This window comes from Gigantopelta aegis, chromosome 10 (assembly GCF_016097555.1).
Source record: "Gigantopelta aegis isolate Gae_Host chromosome 10, Gae_host_genome, whole genome shotgun sequence".
In the NCBI taxonomy this organism is placed as follows: Eukaryota; Metazoa; Mollusca; class Gastropoda; order Neomphalida; family Peltospiridae; genus Gigantopelta; species Gigantopelta aegis.
The window spans coordinates 69,776,402-69,794,598 of NC_054708.1; the positions used below are offsets into that span (position 1 = coordinate 69,776,402).

Below are 18,197 nucleotides of genomic sequence, written 5' to 3' on the forward strand. Positions count from 1 at the left end.
ATGTTTATGAAAGCTACATTATCATGATCTCTTAGAGTGAGAACTATCAGTTAATAACAGAAGGTATTACCCAACCAATAAATCAGTGATAAGGTATTTTATTGGTGACGTCTGCTGACATGTTTGTGTGTGCTACTATCTAATCAGTCATATTGCTTTAATGTGATCGAAGTTTCTCTTCTGTCATTGATCTTTACTGCTGTTATAAGACAAAGACACCTTTATGACACTGTGAAATTCTTTCCAGCACTGTGTAAACTCTTTTGATTTAAACCCGTCTTATCTTTTGATATCCATTCAAATAAGAAGAACTGGTAATATATTTGTCTTGTGATTACATCAAGATGTCGGCCCTTGTGAACTGGTTTGGAAGGAGAAATATAATAGAAAAAATTATCCATTTTTGTTTGGTGCGCGATGTGAAATGTTCTAAATGAGACGTCGAGGATTAGAGAATTAGTAACAGTTATCCACCTACATGATTCGATAGAAGGCTCTCATGAAATAAATTACATTCCTGATGAAGGTTAAAGAAATTTGAGTTATTGTTCCCGTCCGACTACTTCAATTAGCCGTAATGCTGGCTTACCTCTTCAGATAGCCGGCCATAAGATATGTTTGAGTTAACGCAGCCGGAAACTTCATTTACCAAAGTAACCGACTGTAAAAAGTCATCATGAAATTGAATATGAAATGATTGTGTGTACTATTGACAGAATGCATTAATTAATGCCGTGCTTTGACGTCATGAAAAATTTTCATTAACAAGTAGGTTTATTAATACTGTCAAAAAATGCTATTAAAAAATAAGTGCAAGACATTTAAAAAAAAAAAATTTAATGTTTTATTTTCTATAATTAGCATCACTGATTCATTTGTGGGGGTTTTATGGTCAGTCATTATTTTATTTTATTGTTAAATATACAATGAACAAAAAAAGATGGAAAGAAGGAAATTATGGTTTTAAGGGGTTGGAAATTGGTTGGCATTTCATCAACAGATATCAGTTGTATAATTGGTTTACACTAATGAATCAGCTTTCAGTTATACAATCAGTTTGAATCGTTGAATTGTTAGGACAATACACTCCTCATCGGACAAATCTTGTTGATTTTTTAATATATATATATATATATATATATATATATATATATATATATATATATATATATATATATATATATATATATATATATATATATATATATATATATTTTTTTTTTTTTTTTCAGTATCTGATTTTCTTTACATTATGCATTATAAAAAATAAATCCATGTTGGCACTATTTAGCTATTTAGATACCAAAAAAGGGTCGGAGATATAAGTGTAGTTGATAGCTTTAAAATATTTGATACTATGATAACTCCAGTTTTAACTTAGGGGTCAGAAATCTGGGATGTTACTAGAAGCAAGGTAATAGAAGCCATTTAGATTAAATTTTGTAAACACCTTTTAAAGGTGGGGAAGTCAGTAAAAAATGATATGGTATTAGGTCAGTGTGGAAGAGCTCTTCTCCAACTTATTTACATGACTTGTGCTATCAAATACTGATGTAAATTAATACAGCTTCCTCTCTTCAGATTGCCCAGACTAGAGTTATGTCATGCTTAAATCTCTTGATGATGCAGGTCATACTACTTGGGCGACAGGCATTAAACAAATTCTTTTCAAACTTGGTTTTGGATTTGTATGGATAAGCTAGGATGTGGGAGACATCAGTAGTTTTATTAATATATTTAAGCAAAGACTATATGATATTCTACAACAAGAATGGGCATCATCTATGAACAGTTCAGATTCTTGCTATTACTATAATCAGTATAAATCTCTATTAAATGTTGAATGTTATTTACACATGAATATCCCCTTGAGATTCCAAATTGCATTATCAAAATTTAGATGTAATAGTTTTGGTTTATGTGTATATACAGGTAAGTTTAATAATATAGTATATGAGAGAAGATTATGCACTTTTTGTCAAGATAATAACCAGGTTTTTTTTATTGAAGATCAGCTCCATGTATTATTTGTATGCAAAAAATATAGTTATTTGAGAAATATGTACATTTTACCCTTTGTGAAAGTAAATGCTGGTCTACCATTAACAATTATCTTCATTAATCTGATGTCATCTCAAAATAATTTTTTTTTACTAAATTTATCAAAATTCTTATACTATGTATTTAGATTGAGAATGAATGGTGAACTTTTTTTTACACTAAATATTTATAAATGCACTGCCTTACTATTACTATAATATAAAATTAAATGCCAGGCCGTTATGTGACTAAATCATGTAACGCATGCTCTTAAATTGTGTAAATTGATTGTATTTTTGGCCAGACGTCTTTTACTGAATAAACTGTCTGTCTGTCTGTCTGTCTGTCTGTCTGTCTGTCTGTCTATAACAAATGAACCACCCCAGCAGAATTCACATTTATTTTATTATCTGAACTGTTGGGATAATTACAGTTAACATTTTCATTTCATAATCATTCATCACACCAAAAAACTCAACCAATGAATTTTTGAAATTGATCATTGGCAAATCATCACATGACTAAGACTCAAACAGTCAATTCACACATCAATTTGTGGATGGTTTCTTGTTTTTCATATCCAGATTGAACGTAACAGAGATAACAGTTAAATTTGAAACATACTTACTAATAATCTTTTTATTGCTATGGCTGTACCAATGGGATGACATTAAATTGTAATGAATGTGACAGAAATTTAATTATTTCTTTGTATATTAATATGTCTGAGTATTAAACAATGTTTCAGTATTTCGAGATGTAAACTAAGTTTGAAATTATGATTACATTAAAGGTAGAAACATCATAACTGAGACCCCAGTAAACTTTGCACATATATATATATATATAAAGAAAAAGTCAGAAACCTCCTTTAAAAGTCATATATCCCTCTTTAATTCAAATGTTTGCCTGTTCAGGCTTCATCAGGGAAATCTGTCGACAAAAATAAAAATACGCACATAAAACCACTAGCAAAAACAGAGTTAAAGCTGTAACTAAAATAATATATATATATATTTTTTTTTTTTATTAGTATTTTTTTTTTTTAATTTAGGTGGAAGAGTATATAAAAGAAAAGCTGTAAATACATGTACAGGTATACATTATAATATTTTACTTAATTATACATTTTTAAAATTAATAATTCCGTTCAGTAATTAAAACAAAACTTTTTGCAAGTTATCATAAATAAAGAATTAGTTGCAACATTTCATTTTATTATTGTGCAGGAAAAAAAAATCAGTTGATTTGTTAGACTGTTTACTGCTTGTTTACTTTAAAATGTGCTATTCACAAGACAACTTAACAGACGTGTAAACTGATATATGTTTTGTTTTGCCCTACCATGGTCATTCATTCCGACACAGACCGCACAGCACTGGCTCACCTCCAGGTGAATGAATGAGATCATGTGACTGGTCATGTGACCAGCAGGTGTTATGAGAGGCTAGTTTTGTCAGGTCTACAAAGAGATGATGTTAGTCTTTATGTGTGAATTTGTCAAAAACATGGATAATGTTTACCTGAGGAATCTATTTTGACAGTTTCAAGTGAGTGTTTGATTTTCTCTTAACAGTTGTACTTTTTACTGGTTATACCAAGTGGAAAGTGAAAAAAGTTAACTTTTAAAACTTTTTTTTGTTCAAATATATATAAAGTTTATTTTTCTGTACTGTTCAGTCTTTTTATTATTATATTTTAAAAAAGATTTCATCAGTGTATTAATATAAAATAACACAACATCAAAAATAAAATACATTTTTTAAAATTAAATATATATATATTTTTTTTGTGATCCTTCCCCACCACTTTTAAAAGAGTTTTTACTTGTATTTTCATTCATTATTCTGTTCAATTAAATGTATATATATTAGTAATTAATAATAATATGTTATTTATATATATATTCTGATACTGAAAATATGTCATCACTTAATTTACCTCTGACATATAAACTCTCTTAAACGACAGGTGAAAATCAATCACTGGTATTATCACCTAGCTGTTGTCATATCACTGTTATCAGTGTGTCACATTTGATAGACAATATCAATACCGAAATACATCTACCACGACCATTACAAGTGACATAATTTTCCTTTGCGCACCTTGAGGTGTTGATCACTTCAATTTGCTCGCTGTTCATCGCTTATAGCCAACATTTTTATTACTAATGTGCCCAGTATTATTCTAAAGATTGTCACCTGGGTGGATACATCATGTGTTATCATTAATCCCTGGGCTATATGGCTGTGGGTATTACCCTCAGGCTTCTGTAACCAGCATTATATCACCAGACAGTTCTAAGTGGCTATTACAGCATGTTTTACATCACAAAGTTACCACATTGAATACCACACATAGCCCCTTTAACAGTACTATGCAAGTGTTGGATTCATTGTACTGAATCTAAATATGAATTGAGCTTTGGAAATGGTTCGTGGGTTTTACATTATTTTGTTGTTCTGATTGATATGAGAATATGACCACCATATCAGATTTGTGTTTTTTAATTATTAAGAATTAAATTTGATTAAAATTACATTTTTAGTTTTTTATTATTTTTATTTTATAATTTATTCTTTGCTACTTCTGATTTTAAAATTATTAAAAATATTTGATGATTGCTTGGATATATCATTCCAAGTTCACAATAAAAAGGGTATAATTTAAATAGCATATCTACAGTGATGAAGTAGATTTCAGTGTAATATCTACTGTCTGGAAGTGACCAATGTTTTGGGGTGTTGAGTTTGTCTGAGGTTTAAAAAAAAAAAGAAAATCTATTTCAGTTTTCAGATTTGTTTTCTAAAACTCCTAAAAAAATTTAGTTGTATTTTGAGTTTATACATATTACTGGACAAATTTCTTTTAATTGATTAGTATGTATAAAATATATATCTATGTGGAATATATTTTACTAATTTAGTGCTAAAGGTTTGGGATAAAATTTATAAAATAATTTATAACTCTATGAAAAAGATTCAAATGTTTTGTTATATTGTAAACTCCACGTCAGATGGTGAATCATAGAATAATGAAACAATGAACTGTGTTTGGCTAAAATGTCCTTTCACCATTACCCGTGGTGTTAAATGTCACTAAAGAGTGAGATTTAGCTCAGTTGGTTGAGTGCTCGCCTGAGGTGCTTGCATCACAGGATCGAACCACCTCAGTGGATCCACTCAACTGATTGGGTTTTTTCTTGTTCCAACCAGTGCACCATAACTGATCAAAGGCTGTGGTATGTGCTTTTCTGTCTATGGAAAATGCATATAAAAGATCCCTTGCTGCATTAGAAAAAATGTAGCAGGTTTTCTTTGATGACTACAAGTCATAATTACCAAATGTTTGACATCCTATAGCTGATGATTAATTAATCAATGTGCTCTAGTAGTGTCATTAAACAGTGGACATGCACCACTCTCTAGCATCGTAATCCTAAATCAGTTTGATATTTTGCTATGTCATTTACAGTTGATCTAAACCACCAGTTTAATAAGACTACAGTTGATATCATACACCGTTACTAGTTTAATATGACTACAGTTGATTATCATATATTTAACAGTTTATTCAGCCTATAGTTAATAATAAAAAACACCTACCAGTTTATTAAGACTGCTATTGACAATCATATACATGTACTTGATAGTTTATTAAGACTGCTCATATACATGTATTTAACAGTATATTAAGACTACTGCTGAATATCATATACTAGTACTTACCAATTTATTAACACTACTGTTGACTATCATATAATTAATAGTTTATTAAGAAGACTGCTATTGACTATCATATATACTTAACAGTTTGTTAAGACAATAGCTGATTATCAAATACTTAACAATATGTTAATGCTGCAGTTGATTATTATAGATAGACTTACCAGTGTATTAAGACTAAAATACTGGTAATAAAGAACAGGAACCCGTATGTTTTTATTTGGTTTAAAGTGGTAATACAGTACCCTCCATGATAAGCTGAATTAAGAAAAAAAGAAGTCTAAATCCACTGAGAAATATTTGTTGACATGTTAACTCAGTGAAGTGCAGAGATCTTGTTATCTACCTCTTGGTTATTTCTGTAAACTCTGGGTGGTCCTGATTATATTTGTATTTATTTATAATTACTTGCTAGGGTGACATCATTGTGTAAGGCTAGTACGTTTTTACTGTATAATACCCTCTGATAACAGGGTACAGTATCGGCTTCAAAGATACTTTTACCTGCAGATCTGTATTAGGAAAGAGGGAACTCATAAATTAGTTGGGGTTTTTACCGGGGGAAACCTGTTGGGATTGAGTTACATGAGAGGAAAAGAAAATTACAAACTTCAGTTACAAGGAAGCATTGAAGAAGATGTGAAAATATTCTTTTGGAATGTAGTATCTATTGAACACTAGCTGCCTTTCAAATATCTTAATGTTTTTATTACAGATATTTTGAAATGCTTCTCTGTTATTAATGGAACAAATTGCATATTACATTCAAATAATGTGGTGTACTAATGTAATAAAATACTGGATATACCATTGTTAGTAATATATTTAAAATTAATTCCGTGAGCATCAATTTTGTAAACAGCAACTGTTTCTGTTGCTATTTAAAATATCTGTTAAAGAGACCCTGTATCAAAGGCAGGAACAGTATTTTTAATTTGACCTTTGGGTACACTTTTAATATAAAACCTTATATATATTGGTATGTATATGAACATTAACCAAATATATATTTTTGGGTATATGTGTTAGTTTTTAGGGGTTTTTTCTTAATTTATTTTTCAAAAATATTTAAATATGCAGTAATTGTTAAACAATAACAAAATGCAATTCCTGATCTCATCTCAACTTTCCTCACCTATCATGTAACTCGTTGGTCCCCTTTTGATGCAAATGGATCCTGTAGCACGCTAAGTTATCACAATCTCTTTCAGTATTTATCTGCATTCCCCCCCCCCCCCCCCCCCCCACACACCCTATCAATGTCACCATCGACATTGTACAATGAATGAATGAATGAATGAATGCATGTTTAACGACACCCCAACACAAATGGTAAGTATATGAACCGACATTGTACATCCCTGTAACTTCCTCATTGTTAAAAAAAATTCTATCCACTTGAATACACATAAATATCATTTTCCATTCTTTATGTCTACACCACCATTATCATCACTATCACCACCAAACCTGCATCATTATTACTGATTCAACAATTTCCATCTATCTCCACACACATCACTTTTCCATTCACATCTAATATTTCAAAATCTTAGGTAGGTAGTCACAAGTCAGTTCACCTGATTTGTAATCTAAGTAACTGATTGTTCGGTTACATGAATTTGTATAGATATTAGTATATATATATATATATATATATAAAACTGAGTCGTGTTATGACTGAGAAATACCACATAACATACTTATCAGTTACGCTGACTACAGCTTATTTCAGGGGTAAATAAGGTACTTTTTTCAGTTTGACTTCTTGTCTCTGTGTGGCGCGATAAAGCACTCGCTTGATGCACAGTCGGATCGATCCTCGTCAGTGGGCCCATTGGGTTAATTTTCGTTCCTGCCAGTGCACCACGACTGGTACATCAAAGGTCATGGTATGTGCTATCCTGTCTATGGGATGGTGCATATAAAAGATCCCTTGCTGCTAATTGAAAAGAGTAGCCCATGAAGTGGTGACAGCGGGTTTCCTCTCTCAATATCTGTGTGGTCCTTAACCATATTTCCAATGCCATATAACCATAAATGAAATGTGTAGAGTTTGTCGTTCAACAAAACATTTCCTTTCTTCCTTCTTGTCTCTGTAACACTATTATTGCTACCACAATCTCCTTCATTCGCCATCTCAGTACAGATTTGTTTTCTCTTCCATTCCTACCTCCATCACAATCCTCAGATGAAGTTACTTAAAGTTAAAGAAAACATTTGTTTTGCTTAACAACATCACTAGAGCACATTGATTAATTAATCATCAGCTGTTGGATGTCAAACATTTGGTAGTTCTAACACATAGTCATCAGAGGAAACCCACTACATTTTCTTAAATGCAGCAAGGCATTTTTTATCTGCACTTTCCCACAGACGGGAAAGCACATACCACGGCCTTTGACCAGTTGAGGTGCACTGTTTAGGTACTCATATGATTGGTGTAATCATTAGAATGTTCATATTAACACAAAGCTATAACCATCAACTTTCTCCCACTATGTAGTTGGGGCGGGACGTAGCCCAGTGGTAAAGTGCTCACTTGATGTGTGGTCGGTCTAAGATCGATCCCGTCGGTGGGCCCATTGGGCTATTTCTCGTTCCAGCCAGTGCACCACAACTGGTATATCAAAGGCCATGGTATGTGCTATCCTGTCTGTTGGATGGTGCATATAAAAGATCCCTTGCCGCTAATCGAAAAGGGTAGCCAATGAAATGGCAACAGCGGGTTTCCTCTTTCAATATATATGTGGTCCGTAACCGTATAATGCCATATAACCGTAAATAAAAAGTGTTGTGTGTTGTTAAATAAATAATTTCTTTCTTTCCTTCCATCTGTTAAGAAGCTGTAAAAGAGAATTTTGTCACAATTCTGCCAGAATCATAAAATGATGTAATATAGATATTTTGGCATTCAATCTTATAATCCTACGCTTTCAACCAAAAAATCTCGGATTTGAGGTAGCACGAAATCATGTCAAATTTGCAGCCTTCCTATTAAGCCAGATGGTCACTCAGCAGAGGTAGTCACTTGAGCAGGTTTGACTGTCATTAACTAAACCTGACACAAAACATGTCAAGTCTTTTCCTGCTGTGGTAAGAAAATCCAACTTTGATTTATATCTGATATCTGGTTATTATATATCGTCTCTACTACATATTCGGCAAAGCAGAACCATTGCTTAATAGAATGCTTGGCCTTTCTTTAGATTGTAAATCTGTGTAAATCAGACACCGACCAAGCCATCACACTTTTTTATAATGTCAGGCAATATATTTAAAGCTAATAAAAAGTAATGCTTTACAAGTTGGGTTTAAAAAGTAACACCACGCCAGTGTAATCTGTGGTGTTATGCATTATGTTCTTGTCAGACTGCTAATGGCTGCCATAAATCATTTCTTTATTGCACCTCTCACAGTTCAGAAAGATGAGACAGATCAGGATACAACTCGGGGACTGAGAGCACTTGATGGAGGTGTGGTGGGTTGTGGGATCAATCCCACTTGATGCCCATTGGAGCATCACTGTCAAAGGCTTATGATTTATTTTATGAGATGAAAAATATCTCTAGATTTTTATATAGTGCCCTTGAAAACTATACCTGTCCTTGATTTCTGATGACAGCTCAGAGTTAAAATAAACCCCCTACTTTTTATATTTTCTTTATTCCAGATCATAATTTATGATACTGTGGAGATATGCATAATATCCCATACCAGTACCTGTTTAGTTAATCTTTTGCTGCTCTTGCTGCAGTTATTCTCATTTATCTCAGTTCAGCACCCAATAGCCGATATGCGTTTCATGCTGGGGTGTTGTTAATCATTCATTGAGGTCTAACCACAGGATGTACAGAAGGAAGGAAGGAAAGAAATGTTTTATTTAACGACGCATTCAACACATTTTATTAACAGGTATATGGTGTCGGACATATGGTTAAGAACCACACAGATATTGAGAGAGGAAACCTGCTGTTGCCACTTTATGGGATACTATTTTCGATTAGCAGCTAGGGATCTTTTATATGCACCATCCCACTGATAGAATAGCACATATCACAGCCTTTAATATACCAGTTGTGGAGCACTGACAGGAATGAGATATAGTTCAATAGGCCCACCGACGGGGATTAATCCCAAACTGACTGCGCTTCAAGCAAATGCTTTACCACAGGGCTACATCCCTGTGCTTGGTGCCATAGGATCAAACCATGGTGGTACCATTGGGTTTTTACTCCTATGACTGGTATATCTGTGGTATGTACTGCCCTGCATTTAGAAGATCTCTTGCTGCTAATGGAAAAATGTAGCAGGTTTCAGCTGAGAGACTGTCAGAATTACCAAATATTTGACATCCTTTAGCCGGTCATTAACAAAAAAACCTTTTATATAGAGCCCAATGGTTAAAGCATTAAATTGTAGAAAGTACCTTTAATTTATTAGTATTGATTATTATTGGTTGCTATTATGTCTGGAGTCAGTATTTATTTTGGCGGTTATTTGTTCCAGCTGTATTAAAGCAAACAGTATGTTTATTGATTTCCGTTTCATGTCAATAAGTGGAAATATTTTGATAAATTGTCTTGGCATCCACCATGAATATAGATTTAAAACAAGAACACATTGTAAATAAAACAATACATGTAGCTGTCAGTACATTTAAACTCTCATATTCCAATGTGTGGGACGTTTTAAAAGTTAAACTGTAAATGTATTAACAAATCAGGGCCCCATTTTACCAAGCAGTCTTAGCACTAAGATCACCTTGTGCACTTATGGTAATCTTAGCACTAAGATCACCTTGTGCACTTATGGTAATCTTAGCACTAAGATCACCTTGTGCACTTATGGTAATCTTAGCACTAAGATCACCTTGTGCACTTATGGTAATCTTAGCGCTAAGATTACCTTGTGCACTTACGGTAATCTTAGCGCTAAGATCACTGTGTAAAACAGGGCCCTGGTAACTAAAAAAGGTAAAGTATTGTCAGTCACTAAAAATGTGGTGTTTTTGTCTATAAACTGTATAAAATTCAAAACAAAATTTTAAAAGTTTGGTTAAAGTGTTACAATATTTTTGTTTCATTTTAAAAGCTTGTTTGCATGTTTTACATCTCCATCTACTGGAGAAACATTAATTCTGTATATTCACTCATTGTGATGTTAGTAAGTAATAGTGTTGGAAATCGGTTGCAGTTTTATCATCAATCATTGGTTATAATCAGTTGGCAACAAATGATCAATTATTTATGAACATATAAGAAGAACTTGAATTATAATAACTGTGCACCTACATGTATTGGGAGCGGGCCGTAGCCCAGTGGTTAAGCTGGGATTGATCCCCGTCGGTGGACCCATTGGGCAATTTCTTGTTCCAGCCAGTGCTCCACAACTGGTATAACAAAGGCTGTGGTATGTACTATCCTGTCGTCTGTGGGATGGTGCATATAAAAGATCTCTTGCTGCTAATCGAAAAGAGTAGCCCATGAAGTGGCGACAGCGGGTTTCCTCTCTCAATATCTGTGTGGTCCTTAACCATATGTCTGACACCATATAACTGTAAAATGAAAAAATGTGTTGAGTGCGTTGTTAAATAAAACATTTCTTTCTTTCTTTCTACATGTATTGTTAATGTTCACCCTAATCTAGACCCAACAAATGGTAATTTTACCTTTAATGGTCACTATTTTAAAACAATTTCATAAAAATAAACCCCAACCCTAACATATTACATCAATTCCACCATCTAAACTGGAGGAACAGTTACAGTTAGCAGTTTCCCCACACAATCAATTATGGATTTTTATAATTAATCATCACATCGGTAGATCCAAATGGATCAATTTTCTGTTATTATTGATCACTGGAACATCACTATTAAGTAACTACTACTGAGTTTTTATTCCCAAAGCCACATGGAGTTCTTCTTGTTTGGAAGGTTCACTTTAGCAAAACTTTGGCATCTCAATTCCATTGGGGTGGGATAAAATTCAGTGGTAGAAAACTCGTCTGCAGTACAATGGGACATAGGATTGCTTGCCCTCAGTGAACACAGGATTTCTCCATCTCAGTGCTAGGGCACATACACTGTCCTGTCTGTGGGGAAAGTGCACATAAAAGATTCCTTTCTGCTATTTGGTAAGAGTAGCCTATGTGGCAGCAATGGATTTTCTCAAACTCATTTTATGATGCAGCTACCACATGTTAGTCACCACATGGCTGTAGGTATTGTTTCTTTGCTTGTCTCCATTAATCATCCAGCCCTTATCTTTTCTAAGAGAATTCTGGTCATATATATATATTTAATATTATTTGATGAAAATGATAGGCAGTGGGTGGTAGATATGAAAGATAAAATAAATTAAAACATCATTTGCTTGGCAGATATGAAAACTGTTTTTATCTTTAAAACTCCAATGTCCTGACTGCAAGATTATGAACTTGACTTCCTGCTGCTATCGTTCCAACCAGTGCACCACAACTGCTCAAAGGCCGTGGTATGTGCTTTCCTATCTCTGGGAAAGTGCATAAAAAAGATCCCTTGCTGCTAATGGAAAAATGTAGCGGGTTTCTTCTCTAAGACTATACCAGAATTACCAAATGTTTGACATCCACTAGCTGTTGATTATTTAATCAATGTGCTCTAGTGGTGTCGTTAAACAAAACAAACTTTAACTTTTACTGTTTATGTTTAAATGTTGTGGTAGATTATACTGTGGAACATTGAGGACGATTGTTCAAACAGTGAAGTCAGGAGTCAAGTTAGTCTGTGAGAAGATTTTCACTTGCACAGTTATAGACTCCGTTTCGGTTGTTAGCCAGTGAATGTGGCAAGCTTATGTTGTGGCATTTCATCTGTCATGTGTTGTTGACAAACTGTTTTCTTACCGGACCTGAGAAAATACTGAGCACCTTAGTGTATTAAGTCTGACATTAATCTGTATTTGAAGATGATACAGAGCGGTTTGCAAAACTGTTTTTCTTCTTCACTGGAGATATTTTCCCATGTGCGTCTATCCTCTCTTGAATGTTATACCTTTTGTCTGCTGACCCATGCTTTGGAAAACACAGGAAATCAAAATCTGGATGTGCTTGTCATTTCTGTGCTGATTTTAATTAAATGCTATAATAATGTCCTAGACAGACAGACCCATGCAGATAACTGAGGTGTGTGCCCAGGACAGTAGGCTTGAACCTTAATTGAATATAAGCATAGAAATAAGGATAAAATAACATTAATGAGATGAAAAGGCCAAGCACTGCTCACAAGTTAAGGAATAACTTGATATTAACTTAATTATATTGGATGTAAATACATTTATGATATAACATTTAGTGAAATATCTTAAAATATCAGTGAAATAAAAGTGTTATCAGTTACTCAGTGACTCTAAAATGTGTTATCGTCACTGTAGAAAGTGTTATCTTCACTGTAAGAAAGCCGGAACTATCTTGCTTTTGGCATTTTAAAAATAAAGGTAAATTGCCGAAAGTTATATAATAAATATATAATCAATCTAGTGAAGTTTGCAATTGTATCACACTCGTCGTGCAAGCGCGACTTGGGAGAGATGATTGCAAACTTCACTCGATAAAATATAAATCATATTTGACAAAAAACATGAAATATCCTCTCAGTTCCTCTGTATATTTGAGAACAAGAAATTGACTGAAAGCTGCATGAAAATATGTACAGAGAAAAAGAAAAAAGAAAAACCTTTACTCTAAAATATCAATCTCTTAGGCCATAATAAAATAAATCCCAGATTTTCTCTCCACATGCCATGAGGATAAAAGTCCACCCATGTTATGTTTCATCGGCAAAAAATAAATAAATAATAATAATAATTTAAACATAAATGATGCTCAGTGTTAGTTACTTCCAATGTCCTGAAAATATAAAATAAAAAATTAAATCCAGTGTCTCATCCATTTTGAAAAAAAGTGTGAAAATTTAGCATTTATTTTATTATTCCCTTATGAGTTTTTCCAGATTTTTCTGTTAATGGCAAATACAATTCCATTTATTAAAACAAATTTACAAATATTTTTCTTTCTCACATCATTGAACTATTATGACTGGAGTGGAAAATGTTTGTTTTTGTTCATTTTCAATCCAGTGGATTGATTGAGATAAAATCTGACAAGTATCCCCAACTAAGCTGCATGTTTACTCTCCCCGCAGTTCCGTGATACAGTTAGCCATATCTAACGTGGTGTGACTGAGTTAGCCATATCATAATGTACTATCACTGAATCACGGTGAGCGGGCTGGCTTGGCTTCTCTGTGTTGTAGCAACACACAGAGTGGGAGGAATTTGTCCATCACATCTGCTGTATGACACATTTCACCGCCATGAAGTTTGGGGGAAAACATAGATTATAAGACTTCCATCATAAGTGATCATGTGGGATGGAAAACATACACCCGAGGTGGTGAAACGTTTGGCCTGGGATGATGCTTGCCCAATCCCAGGGTTGAAATTTCCACCACCAAGGGTGTACTTTTTCTATCCTACAATGTGACCTAAGAATGAGAGAAATGCTGGTCTATCACTGAGAAATAACAACTAGAACTGGTTATGTCCACTTATTAAAATGACACCACCAGAGTACCTTGATTTATTAATCATCAGCTACTGGATGTCCGACATTTGATAATTCTGATATTCTTCAGAGGAAATTGTTACAGTTTTCCATTACTAGAAAGGGAAGCAGGGGATGGGGGCCTGTGTCTCACATATTGAAGATTAAAAGGCAAATTAATATATAATTGATCCCTTGTCCACACCGTCACCTCACCCACAAGTTGCTGGCATCTTGTAATGCTTATGGCTATGGCATTTTATTGTGGAGTGTTTTGGTGTTTGTTTTTTCGTAAGATACATTTTTAGAGGCACACATCTATAGCAGGAGTGATGAAGAGCTATATAATTTAACTAAAACATAAAATTGCTTACTTTTCAGATTTAACAAAAAATTCTAACTTGAAATACTGTTTTCTTGAAAACCATGATTTTGGATAAGACCATTTCTGGTTGTCCATCACTGACCACTTCTAGATGTGAAGGAAAACACAAACAGATTGGTCAATCACTGACCACTTGTCGTGACATTCTGACCACTTGACATGGCATTCTGGTGTTGTGTTTCTCACTGACCACTGGTCGTGATAGTCTGACTAGTTTTGTCCTTCATGTGATGCAACACGGTCTGTGTTAATACAGATCTCTTGATGCTGTCCGACAAACTCAGCACACGAAATATGGAAAGTCGTGATGTTACCTGATCTTGTCAGACAACATCATTGTCTCTTGGTGTGCTAACACTTCCTGAGTGTGATACGGTTCATGTATGTTTTTAAACTGTGCACAAGATTCACATTAGTAAAGAAAGACTTTCTTGACACATTATGATAACTGTAATGTGGTGTGCTGTAAACCAATAGACAGAGAGACAGACATAACCATGTGGACAGACAGACATAGATTTACAAACACAAGGCTCAAAATTGACAGGGAGCTGGCAACAGTTGAAAATAAACTCCACAAGGAGCTTTTGCTTTCCTAGATTTTCAGAAATGACAATATAAATCTTATTTATTTATCCACTTTTGTCTCAAGCCTTCCACATTGCTGTTAAGAAGTTACACTATAAGTCTAATTTTAAGACTTAATTTCTAAAACTGCTTCTTAATTTTTAGCATCTGCCTCCATCTTGAAATCTGAGAAGTAAAGATTGCTTTTCTGCTTCCTACTCCACAAAATAAATTTCTCTCCTTGCATACATACAAAAAAACACTGCAATTAAAAAAATGTCCACAGCAAAAAAACCTGCCATTGAAAAAAAAACCTGAATATAGTCTAAGGCAAGAAAATGCCATGGAGAATTAAAAACTCCATAATAATCTCAACGTCATTGCTGATTGCTGTGGGCAATTACAGGGGTTGAAACAAAGGCATAGATGGACAAACACACACATACACACGCCCATGCACACACACACACACACACACACACACACACACACACACAGAAATACAGACATATGAATAGACAGATAGATGAAACGATCTATAGAAATTTGCTATTTTCTTTTCTTAGGGCTGGGATTTAGCTCAGTCAGTTGAGTGCTCGCTTGAGATGCTTGCATCGCAGGATCAAACCACCTCAGTGGATTCATTCAAACAATTGGGTTTTTTCTCATTCCATCTAGTGCGCCACAACTGGTCAAAGCTGTGGTGTGTCATTTCCTGTCTATGGGAAAGTGCATGTAAAAGATCCCTTGCTGCATTAGAAAAAATGTAGCGGGTTTCCTCCACCACGATATCATTACCCTAGTTGTATACACACCACTGGTGTACTGTAAATCATACAACTGTGACAGGGACTCTATGCTGAGTATGATGGCACACTACTGCCACCATGATATCATACTGTATACACACCACTGGTGTACTGTAAATCATACAACTGTGGCAGGGACTGTATGCTGAGTATGATGGCACACTACTGCCACCACAATATCATTACATTGTATACACACCACTGGTATACTGTAAATCATACAACTGTGGCAGGGACTGTATGCCGAGTATGATGGCACACTACTGCCACCACAATATCATTACATTGTATACACACCACTGGTATACTGTAAATCATACAACTGTGACAGGGACTCTATGCTGAGTATGATGGCACACTACTGCCACCATGATATCATACTGTATACACACCACTGGTGTACTGTAAATCATACAACTGTGGCAGGGACTGTATGCTGAGTATGATGGCACACTACTGCCACCACAATATCATTACATTTTATACACACCACTGGTATACTGTAAATCATACAACTGTGGCAGGGACTGTATGCTGAGTATGATGTCACACTACTGCCACTACGATATCATTACATTGTATACACACCACTGGTATACTATATAGTCACACTACTATGTCAGGGACTCTATGCCGAGTATGATGGCACACTACTACCACCACGATATCATTACATTGTATACACACCACTGGTATACTATATAGTCACACTACTATGTCAGGGACTCTATGCTGAGTATGATGGCACACTACTGCCACCACGATATCATTACATTGTATACACACCACTGGTATACTGTATAGTCACACAACTATGTCAGGGACTCTATGCTGAGTATGATGGCACACTACTGCCACCATGATATCATTACATTGTATACACACCACTGGTATACTGTATAGTCACTCTATGCTGAGTATGATGGCACACTACTGCCACCACGATATCATTACATTGTATACACACCACTGGTATATTGTATAGTCACTCAACTGTGACAGGAACTCTATGCTGAGTATGATGGCACACTACTGCCACCACGATATCATTACATTGTATACACACCACTGGTATACTGTATAGTCACACAACTGTGACAGGGACTCTATGCTGAGTATGATGGCACACTACTGCCACCACGATATCATTACATTGTATACACACCACTGGTATACTGTATAGTCACACAACTGTGACAGGGACTCTATGCTGAGTATGATGGCACACTACTGCCACCACGATATCATTACATTGTATACACACCACTGGTATACTGTAAATCATACAACTGTGGCAGGGACTCTATGCTGAGTATGATGGCACACTACTGCCATCAGTGCTGCTTTCATGACAAAGAGCCTCCACTTTGAACTTGTATTTGAGGTTAATCTATACCTATTAGAGTGCTATTATGATACCCAGTCCACATGACAGCACACCAAGTGATGAATACTGTTCAGTTTAATGTACCATGGCAAGTCACTGGCCGCCAGTAGAAAATGAGGCATACCCATACGACTTTGATGTCTTGTTGGATTTTTTATGTTAATCAGATACGGCTCTTGGCATGACAGGTTTGAGAAATTTCAGAAATTGTTGTCAAGCCATTAGTACGGGGTATTAAGTCTTCATTCTGTTATGTCTAATGGTTTTATATGTATGTCGTGTATTAATTTATTTCTATTATTTGGCAGATACTGGTACATAGATTTATATCAAACAGCACTTTTCATCCATGAGTGATTGAAAATACCAACATATCAATAGCATTAACATTGTTTCTTGAAGGCGCGGACCCTAGTTTCAACCCGTAAATCTGGACACTAAGTTTGGTTAAGTTACAAACCTGTAACACATTTGTAAAACGTTACAAGAGAGTGAAACAAGTCTGTGACATTGAAATTGTAAAATATTGTTAAAATAGACTAAAACCCGACTCCATAACTGTTATTTCGCAGACACACGTGCATTTTTGAAAATATGAAAAATGCGTTTTGTTGTATTAGAAACACCAAGATGACCAGAAACACTAATATCTAAACAATAAAATAAAAGTAATATTTGATTTCAGTGATCTTAAA

The 18,197-nt window shown here is 34.5% G+C and overlaps 1 protein-coding gene across 5 annotated transcripts in view; it reads left to right on the forward strand.

Annotated features, from left to right (window-relative positions):
- The window catches only part of LOC121384521 (hemicentin-1-like), a 106,176-nt gene that overhangs the window by 42,715 nt on the left and 45,264 nt on the right, over positions 1-18,197 (forward strand). The window contains exon 1 of one of the 5 annotated variants that reach the window (XM_041514949.1): positions 3,481-3,590. The exons of the other annotated variants lie outside the window; for them this stretch is intronic. The gene's annotated coding sequence lies outside the window, so the exon portion shown is untranslated. Of the gene's footprint in view, positions 1-3,480; positions 3,591-18,197 lie in introns of those variants that run through there. 5 annotated transcript variants of the gene reach the window in all.